At 38.6% G+C, this 19,428-nt stretch overlaps 1 protein-coding gene and 1 non-coding gene across 2 annotated transcripts in view; one reads left to right on the top strand and one right to left on the bottom strand.

Annotated features, from left to right (window-relative positions):
- Positions 1-19,428, bottom strand: part of ATXN10 (ataxin 10) — a 288,405-nt gene that overhangs the window by 237,805 nt on the left and 31,172 nt on the right. The window lies entirely within an intron of this gene.
- On the top strand, positions 5,855-5,961 carry LOC143642933 (U6 spliceosomal RNA). The gene has a single exon (XR_013155992.1). It is a non-coding gene; the product is annotated as a U6 spliceosomal RNA (small nuclear RNA).

Genomic DNA, 19,428 nt, shown 5'->3' with positions numbered 1-19,428 from the left:
ACAGATCTGTAAATTTAATCCTGGCAAGCCCTGTTTGGGTAAAATTAAAGAAAACTATCAGTGATTATATATAACCGGTTAGTTAGGTCTAATATACTACATGTACACACATTTTACAGTTAATTCATCAGGTGGGACCTCCTACTGAAAAGGAAACTAAATGCTAGTCATTGTAATGCTACAACTAAGGCTTTCATAGTTGTTAAAGGATTTATTCTAATACCTTAGATTTAATTTAAAACTGGCATAATGTGGTTTGAGGTAGTTTAACCGCTGTCATTGAGAAAAACTATTAAAATACACACAAGTTCAGAGATTAAAATTATAATTACTGGCTGTTATATAAAACCATAAACCCTGCTTTCTGATTTGACTGTGCTAGATTGAACAAAAGCAGAAAATAAAAATGTTTCACCAGAACCAGCCTAGGGCAAAATTTTGAAATGCATCTTTGCAGACTCCAACCTCTCCACTTCACACTCTGTTCCCCTCCTCTGTCTCAAACACTAGATGTCCAGGACCCTCAAGCGATCTCTGATAGCTCAGACCAATCCATTCTGCAGGCTTGGCAAACTTCTGCTTTATAGCCTTTATAGGGCCAGAGAGTAAATATTTTAGGCCATGAGGGCCACTGGGTCTCTGTTGGAAATTCTCAACTCTGAGGCAAAAGGGTGAAAGCAGTCACAGACAATACCTAAACAAATGAACATGGCTGTTGTGATAAAACTATGTATGAATACTTACATTTAAAGTTATATAACCTCTGTGTGTCCCAAACAGTATCATTCTTTTGGTTTTTATTCAACCACTGAAAAATGCAAAAACTATTTTTATCTCATGGGCCATAAGAAAAGCAGGTGGTAGGTCAGATTTGGCCCCTGCTTTAAAAGGTTCCAAACATATTAGCCTTCTCCCTACCCCCCAAAAAATCCTGTGCCACCTCAGCCCCACTGTCCATGCCAAATTCAAAATTCTTCTCTCAGGAAAACAAAAAGATGGCAAATTAGCAAGGACATAAAGACCCAAGTATACTATCAACCCACTTGACTCAACTGGCATTTATGTGACAGTCCATGGGCCCCAGGGAAACCCAGGTTGTTCTCAGGTACACATGGCACATTCCCGGAAGACGGCCCACATCCGGTCCATAAAACAAATCTCAATTTTAAAAGAATAGAAATAATACAAAAAATGTTCTCTGACCATAACAGAGTTGATCAGAAATCAGTAACAGGACATCTGTTTTAATAAGAATATTAAATATGTGGCCACACATATTTAACCAACACAAACTGAACCATTTTTCCAAAAAAAAAAAAAAAGCTAGTCTAAAAAAAGTCTTATTTTATAAAGATTTATCATTTCCAAATCACAATGAAAGGAAACTGAGTTATTTACCAATTTTATTTTCTACTGTTTAACTGGTATTTTAAGAAAGTAATATTGTAATAACAATACCAAAGTTCACTGTTACAGACATATTAAATTCTTCCAGTGTTAAATAATTACACCTTATTTATATAGAATGCTGCTCCACTAGCACAAAAATAGAGTGGTAGTTGGGAATTTATCTCACTCAGTGTTCAGAGATGAAAGGGTTAACTATTCTTTCCATTATTTTCTGAAGGTAAGTCCTGCTCCTACTAAAATCTGATGGTAACTAGTAATTAAATTCTGGCCCTTTCCCAAGCTGCTGCGTGAACAGGATGGTGGTGGTGGTGGTAGGCATCCCTGTACAGCACACTGGCCACAGGACTCTTGCCACCACTGTCTGGCACATCTCTAAAGCACACCCAGCAGTCCAGGAGATGGGCAGGTAGAAACAAAGATGCACATAAGCAGCAATTAGTCAACAGACTTCGAAGACTGAAAGTGGCAGGCAGAGCCAGGTTGGTGATACCTCTGCCACTTCAGCTGCCAGGCCCAAGGCAGAAGAGCCATGAAGGGTCAAAATGTTTTTGACAAATGTGCAAAGGCAATTCAATGAAGAAAGGCAGTCTTTTCAATAAACAGTGCTGGAACTACTGAATAACTACATGTGAAAAAATGAACCTTGACCCACACCTCAAGCCTTATAAAACAAATCTCAAAATGTACCATAAATTTAAGTGTAAAATCTAAAACCATAAAACATCTATGAGGAAGAATAAGAGAAAATCTTTGTGTCCTTGAGTAAGGCAAAATTTCTTAGATCTGACACCAAATTTTTTTAAATGATACTTCATCAAATTTTAACAATTCTACTCTGGCAAAAAAAAAAAAATACTGTTGAGAGGATAAAAAGACAAGCCACAGACTGGAAGAAAATATTGCAAATCATTGCGTGACAAAAGATTGTATACAGAATAAAGAACTCTCAAAACTCAATAATAAGAAAACAAATATCCCCATTTTAAAAGCAGGCAAAAGATCTGAACAGACATACTTCACCAAAGTAGATACACAGATGACTTGTAAGCCATGAAAAGACGTTCAATGCATTAGCAATTAGGGAAATGCAACTTAAAAGCACAGTAATAACCATCACGTACCTATTAGAATGGGTAACATTAAAAAAAAAAACACCTAATAATATCAAGTGCTGTCATGATGGAGGTCAAACAACTAACTCTCATACTTTGCTGGAAGGAAAACAAAGGGCACAATCCCTTTGGAAACTATTTGGCAAACTGTGACTCAGCCATGCAATTCCTGGGCATTTACAGAAGAGAACCCAAAACTCACCTCACACACGTACTAAAGAGTCTGACTCTATTTTTTGATGGTTGGCTGCTGACAACGTTCAAGCCCCACCTCTCCTACTCCAGCCCCACATTTGGTTACTCTGAAAAGAAAGCCTCGATGCTCCCTCCTTTGGGCCTGGTAAGAGAATCAAACTACACTAGCTGCTTTCCAGGCACGGAACCCTCACCCCAGCTTACCCCCTAACAAAAGCTCTCCACAGCCACTGCAGACAGCTCGGGAGCCCTGACCTGTTTTCCTCAGAAAAACCTCATTAGGTAAGAATAAACATTCTCAAACCCTCTTGGTATGCACGTGGCATCATCAATCTCAACATCTGAACCATATTTTGGTTATTTATAATCACCAAAAATTAGAAGCAAATGCCCTCGAACTAACTAACAGAAAATCTCCAGCATGCCCATATAATGGAATATTACTAAGTGATAAAGAAGAATGAACTACTGATATACATACAACATGGATGAATCCCAAATGCATAACGCTAAGTGAAGGAAGTCAGGTGCAAGAGGCTGGACATGATATGATTCCATTTATATGATATCCTAGAAGAACGGAAAACTACAGGGACAGAAAACAGAATAGTGGTTGCCTGGTGATGAAGTGGGGTAAAGATGGACTACAAGGGACAAGGGAAATCTCGGGGGTGAGCAAACTGTTCTTGACTGTGATGGTGGTAACCACTGTATGTGTTTTATATTTATATACAGTAGGCTTTACTGTTCATAAATTTTTAAGTTAAAATCACCTGTCAAATTATGTTTTCTCTGGTTTTGGCTTACCAGTCTAACAAATCAAATTAATTCAAAATTAATTATTAAACTGTTGTTAAAAATGTTGACCATTTTGACAATAAATGCTCCATGATTTATTCATTCTACCACTGTTAAGACATTTATGTGAACTGCAGGTTTTTGTTCTTACAAACAATGCTATTAATATTCCTATACATGTCTCCTTGTGCATATAAGCAAGAGTTTCCTCAGCCTACGGACCTAGGAGTAAGTGCTGGGTTGTCAGGTATGAGCATCTTCAACCTCATTATCCAAATTGTTTTCCAAGGTAGTGGTACCAGTTGCCATGTACGAGAGTTCCCTTTGCTCCTTGCTCTTACCAACACTCAGATGGCCCAATTTTTAAAATGTCTGCCAATCTGGTAAATGTAAATTGGTATCTCATAGTTTTAATTTAGATTGCAGTGATTCTTAATAAGATTATGCAGTGTTACTGGTTCTGATTGTTTCTTTTTCTGTGGAATGCCATTGCTGTCTTTGGCCCATTTTTCTATTGGGAAGTTTGTTTTCTTCCTTATTGATGCAGAGAAATTCTTTATATATTCTGTATAATAATACTCTTTGAAGTTCTATGTGTCTCAAAAATCTTATCACAATTTGTGACTTGTCTTCTCATTCACTTCATGGAATCTACTGATGAAAAGAATTTCTTAACGTTAATATATTCAAAATCTCCTGAATGAGTTTCCCATATTTATGTCTTGTATACAAAATCTTTCTCTACCAAGTATATAAAGACAGTCTCCATATATTCTCTTCCAGAGTTTTAGTTGTGCCAGTCACATATTTCTAAATCCATATGGTTATAGATAGGAATCCAAATTAATTTTTGTCCATATGGATAACAACTGCTATAGAATGCCTCACAGACAGTCACTCTCTCCTGCAGGTCCTTAATGCCAGCAGTCATCGATCAAGTTTCCATATATGCCCAGTTCTGTTCTTGGGTTCTCTAGTCTATTCCAATGGTTTGTTTATTTTTATCTCTCTCTACCAATTTTACCTTTTCTTAATGACTATAGCTCTGAAATAAGTTTTAATATCTGGCAGGGCATATTCTCTAACCTTGAAAAAGCATGTTTCAGCTATTCTTGACCCTTTACTTTTTCATAATCACCCAATTCATTCAAAAAAATGTTTTCATTCAAAAAATAGCACTGGGATGCTATGCTATCCGGGTCCTCGGTACTGGAAAAAAGACAAAAATCCCTTCCATCATGAACTTTGCATTCTAATAGAAAGAGACAAAAATTACAGCAGATTTACAAATTGATGAGACTGATCCAATAAAAAGCCAAAAAAAAAAAACTAATGATTTAAGACACAGAGGGGAAAAAAGAGAATTGCTGGAACAATGCTTACAAAAGGGAATAAAATTTAATGCAGAACTAAGGGGATTTAGCATTAGGAGAAAGGGTAAGTCATCCATTCTACAAAACAGAAGGTAGGTTATGTGGGCACTGATATAAGTTGGTGGGTAGAGAGGGTGATGGGGGGATTCCAGGAAATTATCTTCTGGTTCCCCTATTTTCTCAGTAAAACAGGAAACTGAGAGTGAAGATGAGGGAGAGGAAATGAAGATTTAAGAAGAGAAAGGCATGAAATAACTGACTGGGAGAGCAGGAGATTAAATGGATCCCAGAATAGAGTAGAATAGCCAGGCAGCACTAAATGATCCCCCACCCCTACTTCAGTATTGCTGATCATCAACTTAAAGTAAGAACAAACAGCATGATTGTATGTTTTACTCCAGCCTCATTCAGCTACTTGGGTGAGGCCTAAAAGAAACAGAAAGTTTGGTTTGACCAGAATTGGAGTTTTGCCAGGCTCTCCCATAACAAAGCAAGAAAAGAGGTAAGGAAGTTGAAGTTGTATGCAAAGGAATGCTTTTAATACTGATCCACGGATCTAAACTGGACTAAGAAGGAAAACATCAACAGAAAAACAAAGGGGATACTAAGCAGGAAAAAGGATCAATAGATTACAGGTCCTCCTGGTGGGGCCTAAGACTTGTTGTTAGACTAAGGATCCTAGAGAGAGTTAGCAGGAAAGATAAAAGGAGGGGTAGCTAGAGAGTAGAAGGCTTGAAATTGAGATTGTGGAGAAAACACAGCTATACAGTTAATGGCAAGGTCTAGGTAGCATATGGCAATGTGTGGTTGAGGTCAATGTGGGGTAGAGGTCAAGCTCACTAAGGAAAGAAAGTCAAGGAAATAAAAGGCCAATGTAATGAAAAGAAAAGTTATATAAATACTGAAATAATCAAGATTTAAGAGAGAAGTAATATGGAGTAACAATGAACTAAAACTGAACTCTTAGTACTTGCTTCAGCAGCACATATACTAAAATTGGAACGATACTGAGAAGATTAGCATGGCCCCTGTGCAAGGATGACACATAAATTTGTGAAGCACTCTATATTTTTTTGTTCAACTCAACAACAAAAAGACAAACAACCCAGTTACAAAATGGGCAAAAGACACTTCTGAGACACTTCTAAGAACACTTCCTAGAAGAGGAAATACAAATGGCCAAAAGGCACATGAAAAAGATGCTCAACTTCCCTGGCTATTAGGGAAATGCACATCAAAACCACAATAAGATATCATCTCACACCCACCAGAATGGCCATTATTAGTAAAACAGAAAACAAGCGCTGGAGAGGATGTGGAGAAAGAGGCACACTTATCCACTGATGATGGGAATGTAAAATGGTACAACCGCTGTGGAAGGCAGTTTGGAGGTTCCTCAGGAAGCTAAGTATAGAATTGCCATAAAATCAGGCAATACTATTCCTAGTATCTACTCAGAAGACATGAGGGCAAGGACACAAATGGACATTTGCATACCAGTGTTTACAGTAGCATTATTTACAATTGCCAAGAGATGGAAACAGCCTAAATGTCTATCAACAGACGAGTGGCTAAACAAGCTGTGGTATATACATACGATGGAGTATTATGCAGCTGTAAGACAGAATAAAGTTATGAAGTATGTAACAACATGGATGGACCTTGAGGACATTATGCTGAGTGAGATTAGCCAGAAACAAAAGGACAAATACTGTATGATCTCACTGATATGAACTAACATTTATGAATGAACATGCAGAATTTCAGCCAAGAACAGAGACGATCAAGAGATGCAAATAGGGTAGCTATTGGGTAATTGGAGCTGAAGGGATACAGACTATGCAACAGGACTGATTGTACAAATTCAGAAATGGACAGCACAATACTACCTAACTGTAATATGACAGCATTAGTACACTGAATGAAGCTGAGTGTGAGAATGATAGAGGGAGGAGGGCTGAGGGCACAAATGAAATCAGAAGGAAAGATAGATGATAAACACTGAGATGGTATAATCTAGGAATGCCTAGAGTGTACAATGATAGTGACTAAATGTACAAATTAAAAAATGTTTTTACACAAGGAAGAACAAAGGATTGTCAATAGATGGTAATTCATATTTTAAAACGATGTGTAAGACTAAAGCAACAAATGTTTATTTGGTACAAAATTTATACTTTCACTAGTACATTTCCTAATACAACTTATGTGGACGGTTTAATTGAACACTATAAGTACATGGAAGCTTGAGTATGGCATGATGAGAGTTTGGAGGTTAGTCCAGAATAATGCCCCGATAAATCTCAGAGTGATTTGAACAGTGAATAAAAAAGTATTTGTAAAGCCCCCTTGGGGGAATGGCGAGAAAAGGGGAAAATTCAACTTCCCCATGTGGAGAATTCCTGATATCACAAGCAGTGGAGACAACCTAAGCAATAGGCCAAGCCCTCAATCTTGGGGTTTGTTCATACAAAAATTATCCCCTAATTAGCAAAGGATAGGCTAAGCCTACTTAAAATTAGGCCTAAAAGTCACCCCCAAGAGAAACTCTTCTGTTGCTCAGATGTGGTCTCTCTCTCTCAGCCAACATGACAAGCAAACTCAGTGCCCTCCCCCTCTCTACGTGAGACATGACTCGTAGGGGTGTAAACCTTTCTGGCACCATGGGACAGAAATCCTAGAACGAGCTGGAACTCAGCATCAAGGGATTGAGAAAGCCTTCTAGACCAAAATGGGGAAGAGAGAAATGAGACAAAGTGACAATGGCTGAGAGATTTCAAATAGAGTCAAGAGGTTATCCTGGAGGTTATTCTTTCGCATTATATAGATATCACCTTTCTAGTTAAGGCATAACAGAGAGGCTGGAGGGAACTGCCTGAAAATGTAAAGCTGTGTTCCAGTAGCCATGTTTCTTAAAGATGATTCTATAATGATATAGCTTTCGCAATGTGACTGTGATTGTGAAAACCTTGTGTCTGATGCTCCTTTTATCTACGGATTGGACAGATGAGTAAAACATAGGGCTTAAAAATATATAAATAATAGGGGGAACAAATGTTAAAATAAATTTAGTAGATTGGAATGCTAGTGATCCATGAAAGGGAGTGATAAGGGGTATAGAAAAAAATAGGGGAAACAAAGGCTACAAGATTGGGTAGATGGAAATACTAGCAATTAATGAGAGGGAGGGGTAAGGGGTATGGCATGTATGAGTATTTTTTCCTTTTATTTCTTTCTCTGAATTGATGCAAATGTTCTAAGAAATGATCATGATGATGAATATACAACTATGTGATGATATTATGAGTTATCAATTATATATCAAGAATGGAATAATCACATGGTAAGAATGTTTGTTTTTGTATGTTGTTATGTTTAAAAAAACTTTTTTTAAGTTAAAAAAAAAGACTAAATTCTTTGAGAAACGAGGTAGCATGACCCACATATCTCTTTTAACTTAAAAATTGATGAACTGGGTGGTACAGTCTAATGACATGAGGTTAAAAATTGGAAGGCATTATGGAGGGAAAAGGTTTGAAAGCAGCAAGGATAAGAAAGGAATATTTACCAAAACTTTGAGCCAAACATACTTAGTATATGAGAGAAAACAGTCTTCCACTTTAAGACATTCTGGGAAAGGCATGTTCTCAGAAGAAAGCCATATTTCACTTAGATCAAGAAGATGAAAGTTTAGGATATAAAGAATCTTGCTGAGGGCACAAAGAAATAGTCACACAAAGCCGAAAAGAAATGAGAGTCCAGAGAGACAGAAAACCTAAGAGTCTCCCATATAAGTTATACAGTCAGCTTGTGAAGTTTTAGCAAAAACCCTGTTGAGAGTTTATTTCAAATGGCATTGGACCTACAGACCAATTTGGGGAGAATGGGTGCATTTATGTTATTGAGTTTCCTATGCATGTAATGGTATTGCAGTAGTTAGGTTCAAGGGTCAACTTGGCCAGGGGATGGTGGCCAGTTTTTCTGCTGCTGTGGACTTAAATCATTAGCATATGAAATTCATCTATGGATGACTGCATCTGCTGTCAGCTAAGGGGAGTGCTTTCTGCAACAAGTGATGCTTAATTTAATTAGCTAGAGGCTTAAAAGAGAGATTAGAAGGGAGCTCAGCAGAGCTCAGCAGCCCAGCACAACACAGCTCAGAGCTCAGAGCCGCTCAAACCCAGACATTTGGAGATGCAGAAAGAACTGTCCTGGGGAAGCTATTTGAACTCAGAAGCTGAGAGAGAAGCCCAGCAGACATCACCTTCCCATGTGACAGAGGAAAACCAGCTGCCTTTGTAACTAAATAAAACCCCTTATTAAAAGCTGATCCATCTCTGGTGTATTGCATTCTGGCAGTTTTAACAAAGTAAAACAAGTATATTATTCCATTTAAGTCTTCTTTAATCTCTTTCAATAAGGTTTTATAATTTTCTCAATGATGATGGCAGCTAATGCTTAAATTATGTTTAATATGTGTCAGGCACTGTTCTAAGCACTATATAATATAAACTCAATGGCTGTAATGAGTATGCCTGTTACAAATCAAATTTTTAACTCTAATATGACTTCTCTAGGATTGTGGCCTACAGAGAGGTTGGCTCGGTCCCAGTGTTTGTCCTAGGGTTCCTCTGCCTCTGACCAAGTGCACATGTCCCGGTGCAGTGATCAAGTTCTAGAGTCCAGAGAGAACGCTACACAAGACTGAAAGAATGGGGGAGCTGAGAAATAAACTAAATATAGTTAATTTTACCTCAAAGGAGACTTTGAGGGTACTATTGATCACAATTCTAATCTCAACCTGACTTAACTCAGCTCAAACTTTTTCCTGTCTATTTTATGTATTTAAGATAATTGAACGTAAGGGGTGGCTCACACTGACCACTTCTGTTTATGAAGTTGAGTCAGAACACCTCTCACCAAATACTTACATGTGGTATTCCAGCTCATGGCACAGGTAAAACTAAAGGAAATGGCCATCATACTCTTTTAAAAGTTCTTTTTATAGTGTGACTTAATTGATGCTCTTTCAACCAAGTAAAGTTGAATCATGTTTGAATCAAGATGCCATACGGCATCCTTAGCAAAGCTGATGAGACGTGTGGGTTGTTCTATTTTTTCTCTTTCTTTTTCTTTTGGTGCAGCCAGACACTTCTGCTGGCCAGAGACTCAGTAATGTTGGGAAAAAAACTAAGCACAGGAATAGTTTTATTTTTCAGTTCTGTACTACTCTGACCTTTAAATTATCTAATCAATTCACCTTTTTTTCACCTTTTTTAAGATCAATGCATCTTATTTAAAGATCTAGGAACATCAAATCTTTTTTTTCCCTTGAACTTAGTCATCAGTGTCAAATCTGATAACTTCTCTATGCCCTCACTACTAGTCTTTCTTCTATGCGCTCATTTTGAATCTAACAACACAAGAAGATTAAATAGTCAAAGAAATAATAAAAATGGTATTGAGGGCTCACTATGTGCTGGTCCTAAATTAGGCATTTTGAATACAGAGGTAAATGAGAAGAATTATGCCCTCCCAGGTTGCTCTCATTCTAGTCAGACTATAGGTAAAAAAAAAAAAAAAAGTGATGACAATACTCTATGTGAAGCTCTTTGAAAGATGTAAGCACACACTGCCAAGGAAATAAAAAGGAGAGGCATCTACATGGTCAGAAAAGGCTGAGATGGCAATTAAATCAAGAGAGAAAAGTAGGAGCATGGGTATAAGCAAAGGAATGAAGGCAGAAGACACAACTATACATTTAACGTCATGCATTTAAGCTATTTCTACTTTAATGGTTCAAAATAAACTAAATACAGTTAATTTTACCTTATCATCTGTAGTTTCAACACTAAGCAAAGAGCCTGGCATACAACATTTGCGGAGTTAATAAATGAATGAACCAATCACATGCTAGAACAATTTAGAAGCTTTTGAACAATTATCATTGACTGGCTCTCTCTGTCAGCACCCCTGGCTCCTCACTGCTCTATTTGGTCCAACATTTACTGAGCTCCCAAATGTTGGGACCAAAATGGACCAAGCATTGTGATAGGAAACAGCTTAAAGACAGTGGTTCCTGCCCTCAAGAAAGTCACAGTCTAGAAGAAGGATGTGAAGACCACTTTGTCATGAAAAGTGGAATGAGGGAAGAGTGCACATTTTAGACACCTCCCCTCCTTACAAACAATGCAATGATATGGATTTTGTTTAAATGAATGAATGAATCCCAACTCAAAACACCAGAAACTGAATGGAAACACTCAGCTATAATCACATCTGAAACCAGAGTTCAACAAGTTCAGAATGGGCAGAGGCAACCTGCCAGGACAAAGGGGACCAAAGACTGTCTATAGCTTGCAGAAATCAGTGAAACCCAGCAGTAAGGCAGGACCTCTACACCTGAGAGAATGAAGAGAGCTGCAGTCAACACAGCCCTGTGAATAGGTTGTATACAAAGCTGTGCACCTCCACCTCAAGAGGAAGATGAAAGAATCTCACAGATAGGACCTGATCCAAGATGCTTGGCAGCTGGGGGACTAGATATGCAATATCCCCAATGTTACTATGATATAATTCATCAGTATATGATTTTATTCTAGGGTCACTGGAGAACAGGTAGAGGCCAATACTAACTAACACTACAAAAATACTACAAAAGCTAACACTACAACTGGCCCCTTTCATCATCACTCCCAGTGACCCACCTGTAGAATTTGTACTCCCAATCCCACAACTCTAAGTTGTGCTGGACTAAGTCCTGAGTCCCAGAGAAAGAACACTTCCTTCAAGGGGCAGAGGAAGGGTTCCAGGGCAGCAGAATTCTATCTGCATTGAGTGACTACATTGGAATTCTCACACTAGCAGGCAAAGAAATGAGTTACTATACTGGCAGGGGTAATCAACTCTGATTATCATGAAGGGCAGGCAGGAAAAACTCTGGAACTTGGGGATTCCTTGAGATGTTTCTTGGTACTTTGGTGCCTAGTGACGAGCAAGAACAGGCAACTTGTGGCAGCCAGGCAGACTGACCAGAGCCAAGTAACACAGGGCTCAGACTCATCAGCAATGCAGCCTAGATAAAGTGCTGGCTGAAAGTAAGGGAAATCTAGAATGTGTAGTAGACAGGGAGAGATTATTAATTTGGCTTCAGGACAGGCTACAGAAGGGTCATAGCATGCTCCCCTAACGCTCTTCTCTGAGGTCTTTTCTTTTCAACTGCAAATGGCTACGACCTTGAAGAGTCAGTCAGAAGGAGCAGGATCAGGCAAAAGCAGGTTTAAGCAGTGGAAGGACAGACTATACCAAATGCTGGTGGTGGCCGGCAGTCCACCCCTTAGGTCCACCTAGTTAACGACCCAGGGCAATTCTCAACTGGGGGCAGGAGATTAATAGATACGATACCCAGCCACACATTCTCCAGAGGGACACTTCAGAAGGGCATCTGCACACTGCCTCAGGGGTCCCGTATGGGAGTAAGCCCCAGTTACCCACAGCAGTTACCAATAAGGCATCCTTGCACTGGTTTTCTCTCCTTCCCTGACTACTAATTCCCACTGTCCCACAATCCTAATTGCTGGGCATCACTTCCAATTAAACTTATATCCAAGTCCCTGGCTCAGAGTCCACTTTAGGGGAAAATTAAGATTCACATAAGCCAAGAGACAGACGTGTAAATACAGGCTCTGAAGTGCTATACCAAAAAATTCAAAACATTTAAAAAATCCATCAGTGGGAAAGGGGGTAGATAAATCATGATGAATTCTAAAGATGATACACTCCTTAACAGTTCAGGTTAATAATCTAGCTATTCATTAATACTGGTAACACTCAAAAGCATTCAATAAAAAAGACAAGCTGCAGAACATACAGCATAAAACGAACAGCACATCATTTACCTAAAATTTTTAAAACAGTCTATCCTTAGGGGCAGAGAAATAACTGCTACTGGGTAAGAAGGGAAAGGAATGGTGTTGGGGAAGGAAACAGATGTGGCAGCCAGCCTCCCAGAGGGCCCATTCCGCTGTATACCTCCTGGTACTCTCACTCTTACATGCAGCAACCTTAAGCCATGGCAGCACTAATGGAAGATGTGCTCCATCTTGAGCACACTCTCTGGGGTCACCTGCTCGGGGAGAAGCCAGCTGCCATGTCCAGAGCAGCCCTCAGAAAGGTCCACCTGGCAAGGAACTGGAGCCTCCTGCCACTGGCAGCATGGGTGAGCCCAAAGTGGAGCCTTCTATCCTGCTCCCAACCCCTGACCCTGAACTCTGTGAGGTTATAAAGGATGGTGATTTTAAGCTACTAATTTGTGGAATAATTCATCTAATACTGAAGACAGTGTCAGTTATACTTTAGATTTCGAGAAAACAAAACAAAATTTTAGTATTTGTTGATTTTGCAAGTGAAATCCATGGAACTTGTTACATTATCTGCCATATCATCCCCAATAAAGGCATTAACCTTAAATACATTCATGGTTTTGATTTGTCAAGAGGTTAAAAATAAGCAAACACTGGGATAAAAGCTAATGAAAAGTTTCCATTTCCTTTCTCCTTAAAGTATTCAAGTAAGGCATTTTTTACATGTCATTTTCTTAGCACACCAATGTCCAATGCAAAACATCTGAATTTCTCTGCTTGTTCAAGTCAGAACATTATTTTCAAGCATTCACATTTTTAGTTGGGAATTCATATAGCTTTTTAAAAACTAATTATATAATATTGCTAAAATATTTTTATTCCAAAGAATTAAAATTTGGCAAAAAATTACTGTCCACATCTTTTGGATTTGAAAACCATTTTCTTTCACTGACTGAATTATTATATCTGCTTCTCATTCTAAAGTTATGGAGGCAGTACCAAAAGCCTATTGAAACAGGAGTTCTGATCATGAAAGTAAGATTAAATTAAAGACTGTGCAAGCACTACTTTAAATATGCCAAATTCTCCAGAATTACCAAACATTTTGGTTCTTTTCGCTCCTGTCTCTGACGACAGTGCTTGCACTCATCACACTTGTCAGTGTGTGCCAGATACCATTCCACCATTCCACCACTCCACAGAGCAGACTCTGATCCCCACTCAACCCTACAAAGTAGACCCATTTTACCAACAGGAAACTGAGGGTCAGAAAGTTCATACAGCTAGAAAATTGTAACACTCAGATTGAAACAGAACCTAGACCTCTCAAAACCCTTTCTCCCCTGAAATCCACTGCCTGAACCCAGAATGGATACTTCACATTGGTGCACTTCAGGGTAAAGGAGGGAGGGTGGGAACCCTCTAAACACAAATTGTTTAAACTACATATATATATATATTATACATGTCATTCTGAAAAAGGAACCCACAAGGAGCTCTGTGTGATTGAGGTCAGAAAAGAATAAAAAACTGAGACAAATATCCCCTCCTAGTAAAGAGATCTCAGGTTACAAAGATGAGAAAAGATATGTGGCTATTCTTGCAATTTAAGACCATAAAAACACTCGTAAGATGAAATCCTCAGTGGAAAATAGACTGAAATTTCCCGTATCACATCTTCCATGTAGGGGAGGTGAGTGATTGTGGGGTGGTCTTCAGTGATTCTTAGGGAGTAGCAAGGCAAGGGGATCGTGAAGGGGAGCGTGGGGTGGGTCAGATCAGCCGTGATCCCCACAATGGAGCAGACAGCAGGGCATGGGGAGATAAGGATCAAAGTGAAGCAACCATCCTGCTGTTCCTGGCTGCCCCAACTGCTGGCTGGATAAACCTCCCCAGGCAGTCCACGGTCAGTAGCACCAGTAGGGAGCCTAAAGGCAGGCCTGTCCATCCACTGTGAAGAGTTGGGCCTCTGTGCACTGGGAGCAGTCACTTGGCTGGGTGCCACAAAATAGCTGACCCATCAGGTATGGTGTATGACGGTTGTACTGGGCACCACTGCGGGTCGACTACTCCTGTCAGCACTGATTTTTTATTTTTTATTTCTTACTTATTTTTTAATTTTGTTTTATTTATTTGTTTGTTTATTTATTGTCTCTCATATCCACGAACACCAGTCTGAATTTATTCCTGGTATATCTTGGGGTGTCTCCTTCTGACACTGGGGGCCTACTACTGTTGAGGTGTGGGTTTTTTTCACATTTTTATTTCACTTTTTTTTAAACTTTTTTTTTGGCGGGGGGGAGGGGCTTGCATGGGCCAGGAATCAAGCCCAGGTCTTCAAATTGGTGGGCAGGCATTCTGCCACTGAAATACCTACCCACCCCTGCTTAACCTTTAATAGAGCCTCAATAGAACTGAACCCCCTACATGAGATCTGGGCCTTAGTTTGGTGGGGAATTACTGACAAACCAAGTACAAAAGGAAATCTTCAATGCAAAATGAAATAAATAGAAAAATCTAAACAAGTAAAGGAAACCTACTTATAAAATAACCTTACTGAGAGATAATCAAATGCCTCGAGCACAAGAGAAAATCATAAAGCATGTGAAGATCCAAGCAGAAATGGCCCAGCCAAATAACCAAATCAAATCTGCAGAGGGGAACAACCATTCAAGAATATTGATAAAGAAAAAAAGGATGTCAGGTAAACACTAGAAGAGCACAAAGAAAAATTCAAAAGACTGAATAGAAAAATGTCAGATCTCATGGAGATGAAAGATAAAGCAGACCAAATTAGAAATATACTAGAGACACACAACAGAAGATTCAAAGAATGGGAAGGAAGAATAAGTGACCTAGAAGACAAAACAACTGAACCAGAGCACACAACAGAACAAATGGCAAGACAGATGGAAAAAAATGGAACTGTATCTTAGGGAAATGATGGACAACAAGAGGTACACAAATATAAGAATCACTGGTGTCCCAAAGGAGAAAACAAGAGTGAAGGGCTGAAAAAGTTAGTTGAAGATATAATCAGGGAAAATTACCCAAGCCATATAAAAGACATATATATGCAAATCAAAGAGTCCCAATGAACTCCAAATAGGGTAAATCCAAATAGGCCTAATCCAAGACACATTAATCAAACTATCAAGCTATTGTAGAGAAACAGCAAGTCCTGAAAGCAGCACAAGAAAAGTGATCTATTAAATATAACGGAAAATAGGGCAGTGCAACAGTGGCTCAGTGGCAGAATTCTTGCCTGCCATGCCAGAGACCCAGGTTCGACTCCCAGGGCAAGCTCATGCAAAAAAAAAAAAAAAAGAAAGAAAGAAAGAAAAAGAAAAGTAAATATAAGGGAAAACACAAAAGACTGAGTTTGGACTACGTAGCAGGCACCATGGAAGCAAGAAGGCAGAGGTATGATATATTTAAGATCCGGAACAAGAAAGGATTCCAGCCAAGAATTCTTAATCCAGCCAAGATGTCCTTCAAAATTGAGGAAGAGATTAAAATCTACAAAGACAAAGATGAGAGAACTAGTCAACAAGAGATCTACCTTATAAGAAATACTAAAGGGAGTCCTGTTAGCTGAAGAAAAAAGACAGGTGAGGGAAGTCTGGATGAGGACACAGAACTGAGGAATAACAGTAAGGTTATTTAAAGGATAAAAAGAGAGAGAGAAAAAAATAATACATAGATCTGATAAATAAAAACTAAACGATAAGATGGTAGATTCAAGAACTGCTTTTATAGTAATAATTTGAACATTAACAGTAAATTCATCAATTAAAAGATACAGATTGGCAGAGTGGATTAAAAAATATAATACATCTACATGCAGTTTACAAGAGATATATCTTAAGCCCAAGGACGCAAATCAACTGAAGTGAAAGGATGGAAAAAGATGTTCTATGCAAGCCGTAACCAAAGGAAAGCAGGAGTAGCTATACTAATATCAGCTAAAATGTACTTTAAATGTAAAGACATCATGAGAGACAAAGAAGGACACTACATGTTAATAAAAGGGACAATTCACCAAGAGGGATAAAAATCAAAAATATTTATGCTGTCATCAAAGAACTCCAAAGTACATGAGGCAAACATTGGCAAAACTAAAGGAGCTATAGACATTTCAACAATAATAATGGGAGACTTCAAGACACCACTCTCCACTACAGATAAAACAGCCAGAGAGAGGATCAACAAGGAAACAGGGAACCTACACAATGGTATAAACTAATGAGACCTAATATGTATACTGATCATTACACCCCAAAACACTAGGTGGGATATACATTTCTCCTCTAGAGTACATGCAGCATTCTCCAAGATAGATCATATGCTGGGACAGAAACTGAGTCTTTATAAATTTAATAAGATTGAAATTATCCAAAGCACTTTCTCTGACCACAAAGTAATGAAGCTGGAACTTAAAAATCACTGAAGAACCAGAGCTTTCACAAATACACAGGGATTAAACACACTCCTAAATAATCAATGGGTCAAGGAAGAAATTGCTAGAGAAATCAGTAAATATCTGGAGATAAATGAAAATGAGAATACAACATATCAAAACTTAATGAGATGCAGCAAAGGCAGTGCTGAGAGGGAAATTTACTGCACTAAATACCTATATTAAAAAACAAGAATAAGCAAAACTTGTGGTTTTAACTGCTTACCTGGAGAATTTAGAGAAAGAACAGCAAATCAACCCCAAAGCAAATAAAAGAAAACAAGTAAAAAGAAGACAAGTAAAAAAGATTAAAGCAGAAACAAACAAACTAGATAATAAAACAATAGAATCAACAAAACCAAAAGTTGGTCCTTTGAGAAAATCAAAATTGATAGACCCCTAGTTAGATTAACAAAGAAAAAAAAGAGGGAGGATAAAAATAAACAAAATCAGAATTGAGAAGGGGATTGACACCACAGAGCACGCAGAAATTTAAAAACTCATCAGAGGATATTATGATCAATTATATGCCAACAAACAAGATAATTTAGATGAAATGGACAAATTACTAGAAATAAAAACGTACAATGACTCCAGAAGAAACAGATCTCAATAAACCAAGCACAAGAGATTCAATCGGTCATCAAAAATCTTCCCACAAAGAAAAGCCAAGGGACAAATGGCTTCACAGGGGAATGTTATCAAACATTCCAAAAAGAACTAACACCAATCCTGCTCAACTCTTCCAAAAAATGAGGAAGAAGGAATGTCACATAACTCATTTTATGAAGCTAACATCACTCTAATACCAGAACCAGGTAATGCTACAGAAAAAGAAAACTACAGACCGATCTCCCTAGCAAACATAGATTCAAAAATTATTAACAAAATACTAGCATATCAAATCCAGTAACACATTAAAAGAATCATACATCATGACCAAGTGGGGAATATACCAGGAATGTAAGAGTGGTTCAACACAAGAAAATCAGTCAATGCAATACAGCACATTAACAAATCCAAAGGGAAAAATCACATGATCATACTGATTGATGCTGAAAAAGGATTTGACAAAATCTGGCATCCTTTCCTGATAAAAACAACCTCAAGTTAGAATCATAAAGGCCATATATAAAAACTCATAGCCACAGAAAAAGAAAAAAACAAGAAGGAAACAGAGGTTTTTGTGGCTGTGTTTCTACAAAGGCCTGACTGCCTTTGGATACAGCGGCAAGGCTTCTCAGGCTGCAACTGCCCCAGGGATAGGCAGAAACAAGCTCATTTGAAGGCTTGTCGGAAGGCTGTGCCTTCCCCAGGGGAGAGGTGAAGCCCAACTCAGGTGGAATCCCTCCCTTAAGGAATTCAGACACCAGGGCTTGGTAATTTGAAGCCATTAAAACCAGCCTACAACCTCTCCTCTGTCTCCACCACGTCCCCAGCAGGGAGAGCCTGCCAAAGTTAAAGGTGCCATATCATCTTAAGCTGGTGGGACGTGCAGGCAGACAAGTGCCACATACTGGGCAGGATAAGAAAAACAGAGTCCAGAGACTTCACAGGAAAGTCTTTCAACCTGCTGGGTCTCACTCTCAGGGAAAACTGATGCAGGTGACTCTTTCCCCCTGACAGGAGGCCAGTTTGGTCTGGGAAAATACAGCTGGGGTCTACAATACCTAAGGAGACTCTCCTAAGTGTGGGGGGGAAAAGGCACCATACAGGCAGGGTAAGAAACAAGAAAACAAGAACTGAAAAATTCTCCTCTGTTAAACAAAACTTAAGCTAGAGGTCCAGATAAAACTAAACTGAACGTCAAAGAACAGATAGACAACAAATTCATCCAGCAAGAAAACCCTAGGTAAAAGAAGTGCAAGCAATCTCCAGAATAAACTAATGAAGGTAATTAAATGCCTAGATTTCTATCTTCTATCTACCATTAGGAGATAGAAATAAGGTAAGATATTGGGTAATTGTAACTGAAGGGATACAGATTGTGCAACAGGACTGAATATAAAAACTCAGAAATGTACAGCACAATACTACCTAACTGTAATACAACTGCAAAAAATAACAAATCACACTAGGAAAATTGAAGATATGGCCCAGTCAAAGGAACAAACCAACAATTCAAATGAGATACAGGACCTGAACCAATTAATTCAGAATATACAAACAGACATGGAAAACCTCATCAAAACCCAAATCAGTGAATTGAGGGAGGATAT

The sequence above is a fragment of the Tamandua tetradactyla genome, chromosome 7 (assembly GCF_023851605.1).
Source record: "Tamandua tetradactyla isolate mTamTet1 chromosome 7, mTamTet1.pri, whole genome shotgun sequence".
Lineage (NCBI taxonomy): Eukaryota > Metazoa > Chordata > Mammalia > Pilosa > Myrmecophagidae > Tamandua > Tamandua tetradactyla.
This window is presented reverse-complemented; position numbering and strand designations above follow the sequence as displayed.